This window comes from Anastrepha ludens, unplaced genomic scaffold (genome assembly GCF_028408465.1).
Source record: "Anastrepha ludens isolate Willacy unplaced genomic scaffold, idAnaLude1.1 ptg000127l, whole genome shotgun sequence".
Taxonomy (NCBI): domain Eukaryota; kingdom Metazoa; phylum Arthropoda; class Insecta; order Diptera; family Tephritidae; genus Anastrepha; species Anastrepha ludens.
Window position 1 is genome coordinate 10,001 of NW_026530137.1, and position 5,801 is coordinate 15,801.

At 29.1% G+C, this 5,801-nt stretch overlaps 2 non-coding genes across 2 annotated transcripts; both read left to right on the top strand.

The window, feature by feature from the left end:
• The first annotated feature begins 2,620 nt into the window (after positions 1–2,620).
• LOC128871455 (small subunit ribosomal RNA) lies at positions 2,621–4,611 on the top strand. The gene has a single exon (XR_008455994.1). It is a non-coding gene; the product is annotated as a small subunit ribosomal RNA (ribosomal RNA).
• A 566-nt stretch (positions 4,612–5,177) lies between these two features.
• LOC128871453 (5.8S ribosomal RNA) lies at positions 5,178–5,358 on the top strand. The gene has a single exon (XR_008455992.1). It is a non-coding gene; the product is annotated as a 5.8S ribosomal RNA (ribosomal RNA).
• Positions 5,359–5,801: the final 443 nt, after the last annotated feature.

Here is a 5,801-nt window from a genome sequence, read left to right on the forward strand (position 1 = left end):
TAAATCGATGATATTATTGAAATATATAAAATGTAATTGAATTATATGAAATCAAACTGAAATGTATTTAATTGAATTTTTCCCATACATTTTACACAATGTGTGGTGTGCATGGCAAAAAACACTCACGGTGAAGGCATGTGAAATATATGAAATATAATCAAATCGAATTTATATGAAACTATATTCGATTAAATGTATGAAATTAAAATTTACCACAATACATTCATATGATAAACTGAGTAAATATATAATAAAGCCATTTGAAATATATTGAATTCTATTAAGTTAGATTTTCACCATACATTTTTCACAATGCGTTGTGTACATTGTCAGAAACACTCACGGTGAAGGCAAGTGAGATATATATGAAAGAAAATCAAATCGAATTTATATGAAACTATATTCGATTAAATGTATGAAAGTAAAATTTACCACAATACATTCATATGATAAACTGAATAAATATATAAGAAAAACATTTGAAATATATTGAATTGTATTAAGTTAAATTTTGCCCATACATTTTTCACAATACGTTGTGTACATTGTCAGAAACACTCACGGTGAAGTCAAGTGAGATATATATGAAAGAAAATCAAATCGAATTTATATGAAACTATATTCGATTAAATGTATGAAAGTAAAATTTAACAAAATTTTGCCCATACATTTTTCACAATGCGTTGTGTACATTGTCAGAAACACTCACGGTGAAGGCAAGTGAGATATATGAAAGAAAATCGAATCGAATTTATATGAAACTAAATTCGATTAAATGTATGAAAGTAAAATTTAACACAATACATTCATATGATAAACTGAATAAATTATAATAAAGACATTTCAAATATATGGAAAATATCATCATATATATAATTTAGTATTTTAATATATATTTAGTTAAGTTGATGGTATTATTGAAATATATAAAATGTAATTGAATTATATGAAATCAAACTGAAATGTATTGAATTGAATTTTTCCCATACATTTTTCACAATGTGTGGTGTGCATGGCAAAAAACACTCACGGTGAAGGCATGTGAATAATATGAAAATATCAACATTTAACTAACCAATGATATTGAAGCATATAAATCGAATCATAACTATATGAAACACGAATTTGAGTTATGTTAAACTGGTGATATTGTGGATTTATTCCTAGTTTTCCATACGTTAGTTTAAATAGAAACAATTTTCGAATATGTATACATATATGAAGAATTTATATTCTATACTAACATATTATGGAATGTAACTATTGATTGTTACCTTGGCATATTGGTGTATTGTGAGATTTCATTCATAGTTTTCCATACGTTAGTTTAAATAGAAACAATTTTCGAATATATATACATATGAAGAATTTATATTCTATACTAACATATTATGGAATGTAACTATTGATTGTTACCTTGGCATATTGGTGTATTGTGAGATTTCATTCATAGTTTTCCATACGTTAGTTTAAATAGAAACAATTTTCGAATATATATACATATATGAAGAATTTATATTCTATACTAACATATTATGGAATGTAACTATTGATTGTTACCTTGGCATATTGGTGTATTTGTGATTTTATTCATAGTTTTCCATACGTTAGTTTAAATAGAAACAATTTTCGAATATATATACATATATGAAGAATTTATATTCTATACTAACATATTATGGAATGTAACTATTGATTGTTGCCTTGGCATATTGGTGTATTTGTGATTTTATTCATGGTTTTCCATACGTTAGTTTAAATAGAAACAATTTTCGAATATATATACATATATGAAGAATTTATATTCTATACTAACATATTATGGAATGTAACCTTGGCATATTGGTGTCATTGTATTTTATTCCTGGTATTCTATAGTTAGTTTAAATAGAAATAAATTTTTGAATTCAAAATTTTATATTCTATACTAGCATTACATAGAAATTATCCTCAACTGTTTGTTTCTTGTATACATACAGGAAATTAAACAGATGAAGAAAAAAAAAAAACAAAACAAATAAAAATTATAAGAAAAACTAAATTTTAAACAAAAGAAAAAAGGAGAAATTTTTTCAATCATATATATATTTATGATTAAAAAATAGAATTATGGAATTATTAATTTCAATTCAGAGAGAAAAATTATGTAATATATGAAATTATTACATTAAAAATGCATTTGAAGAAAAAGTAAAATGTTATTAAAAATGATACATTTGAAAATTGGCAAATATTAAGAAGAAATATCGTTCTTATATTTTTATACAAAATATATATAGAGAACGAAAATTCTTTTTCATAAAAAACGGTTTTTGAATTCTGATAAGAAAAGCTAAAGGGGTCGGCGGGAGCGCACATTGAACGAAAGAAAATGAAAGAAAAACACAACAAAGAAGAAGACCAAATAAAATACAAATATTTTATACAAATAAAAGCACATTATTAATAAATAATAATAATAATAATGATGATGATGATGAGATGATACATAAATTGTGTTATTAAAATTATGTTCTATTGTATGTGCGTTTTCCCCTTTACTTTTTATATACACCGTAATTTATGAAATTTTCAAATATGAAAAACAAAGAAAAATATATAAACAAATATATATATTATTCTGGTTGATCCTGCCAGTAGTTATATGCTTGTCTCAAAGATTAAGCCATGCATGTCTAAGTACAAACAAATTAAAAGTGAAACCGCAAAAGGCTCATTATATCAGTTATGGTTCCATAGATCGTTAACAGTTACTTGGATAACTGTGGTAATTCTAGAGCTAATACATGCAATATAAACACGGACCTTATGGAACGTGTGCTTTTATTAGACTAAAACCAAGCGATCATTTGATCGTTAAATTGGTTGAACTCTAGATAACTTGCAGATCGTATGGTCCCGTACCGACGACAGATCTTTCAAATGTCTGCCCTATCAACTTTTGATGGTAGTATCTAGGACTACCATGGTTGCAACGGGTAACGGGGAATCAGGGTTCGATTCCGGAGAGGGAGCCTGAGAAACGGCTACCACATCTAAGGAAGGCAGCAGGCGCGTAAATTACCCACTCCCAGTTCGGGGAGGTAGTGACGAAAAATAACAATACAGGACTCATATCCGAGGCCCTGTAATTGGAATGAGTACACTTTAAATCCTTTAACAAGGACCTATTGGAGGGCAAGTCTGGTGCCAGCAGCCGCGGTAATTCCAGCTCCAATAGCGTATATTAAAGTTGTTGCGGTTAAAACGTTCGTAGTTGAATTTGTGCTTCATACGGGTAGTACAACTATATATTGTGGTATGTACATTACCTTATGTATGTAAGCGTATTACCGGTGGAGTTCTTATATATAATTAATACAATGTATTTTTTATATATTCCTCCTATTTAAACCTACTTCAGTGCTCTTCATCGAGTGTTGTTGTGGGCCGGTACAATTACTTTGAACAAATTAGAGTGCTTAAAGCAGGCTCCAAATGCCTGAATATTTTGTGCATGGAATAATGAAATAAGACCTCTGTTCTACTTTCATTGGTTTTTAGATCAAGAGGTAATGATTAATAGAAGCAGTTTGGGGGCATTAGTATTACGACGCGAGAGGTGAAATTCTTGGACCGTCGTAAGACTAACTTAAGCGAAAGCATTTGCCAAAGATGTTTTCATTAATCAAGAACGAAAGTTAGAGGTTCGAAGGCGATCAGATACCGCCCTAGTTCTAACCATAAACGATGCCAGCTAGCAATTGGGTGTAGCTACTACTATGGCTCTCTCAGTCGCTTCCCGGGAAACCAAAGCTTTTGGGCTCCGGGGGAAGTATGGTTGCAAAGCTGAAACTTAAAGGAATTGACGGAAGGGCACCACCAGGAGTGGAGCCTGCGGCTTAATTTGACTCAACACGGGAAAACTTACCAGGTCCGAACATAAGCGTGTAAGACAGATTGATAGCTCTTTCTCGAATCTATGGGTGGTGGTGCATGGCCGTTCTTAGTTCGTGGAGTGATTTGTCTGGTTAATTCCGATAACGAACGAGACTCAAATATATTAAATAGATGCTTTCAGGATTATGATGTTGAAACTTATATAGCCTTCTTTCATGCGTACATCTTGAATGTACAAGTGTTTGAATGTGTTTATATAAGTGGAGTCGTACCTGTTGGTTTGTCCCATTATAAGGACACTAGCTTCTTAAATGGACAAATTGCGTCTAGCAGTAACGAGATTGAGCAATAACAGGTCTGTGATGCCCTTAGATGTCCTGGGCTGCACGCGCGCTACAATGAAAGTATCAACGTGTATTTCCTAGACCGAGAGGTCCGGGTAAACCGCTGAACCACTTTCATGCTTGGGATTGTGAACTGAAACTGTTCACATGAACTTGGAATTCCCAGTAAGTGCGAGTTATTAACTCGCATTGATTAAGTCCCTGCCCTTTGTACACACCGCCCGTCGCTACTACCGATTGAATTATTTAGTGAGGTCTCCGGACGTGATCACTGTGACGCCTCGTGTGTCACGGTTGTTTCGCAAAAGTTGACCGAACTTGATTATTTAGAGGAAGTAAAAGTCGTAACAAGGTTTCCGTAGGTGAACCTGCGGAAGGATCATTATTGTGTTCCATATCCGTAAGAAAAACAAACAATGCCAAAACAAATAAAAACAAAAACAAACAAAAGAAAAAAAGAAAAAAAAGAAAAATTTATAATTATTTTGAATCCATATTCTTTTTATTCTTTTTCATTCAATTTGTTATCCATCAATTATATCATATTAAATATAATATGATGGTACATTTTGTAATGTTTTTTCTTATTTTTTCTTTTAAAAACCTTTAAACATGAAAATAGAAAGTTGTACTTATTATTCATTTGATTGAATGATAAGTTAATTTGTTCACAATAACAAAAGTGGTATATATTTATTATTATATTTATATATAAATAAAATGATTAAAAAAATACAAAATAATCAAACATAATAAATACCACCACTGTATTATTGTTGAACTAAGACATTCGCAACTTAATAAAAATGTTTAGAGTTAAATATATTTGATATATATTATTGAAAGAAAATCAATTTATATTTTATTATTATTATTATTTAATTTTACTCTTTCAATTAATATATGCAAAAAAAAATTGACATTTGTTATAAATAAAAATAAATAAAAAAATACTCTAAGCGGTGGATCACTTGGCTCATGGGTCGATGAAGAACGCAGCAAACTGTGCGTCATCGTGTGAACTGCAGGACACATGAACATCGACATTTTGAACGCATATCGCAGTCCATGCTGTTATGTACATTAAATTAAATTTTAAAGTACTGCTTGGACTACATATGGTTGAGGGTTGTAAGACTATGCTAAATAAGTTGCTTATTCTTTTATAAAAATAATTGAATTTAAGCAAATGTGTATATTATTGGATTTTAAATAATTCATAATATTAATAGCAAAAAAATAAAGATATATAATGAATTTTTTATTTATTAATATATTCTTAAAAAAAAAAAATCCTCTCAAATAAAATGAAATAAAAAAAATTTTGAATCTAAGTATTCTCTTTAAAAAATTTTCATATTATTTATATATATATAAAATATTAATTTATATATGTAATTAAAGGAGGAATGTCTAGCATAAAAATTAATTTTTTTTATTCTAGAATTGCCTCATTTTACATAATTATTATTTATAATATATATTTATATAAAAGGAAAAAAGAAAAATAGAGATGAAAAGATGATATAATTATTTATTAAATTGTGAGAAGATAAAAAATATTTTAAAACAACC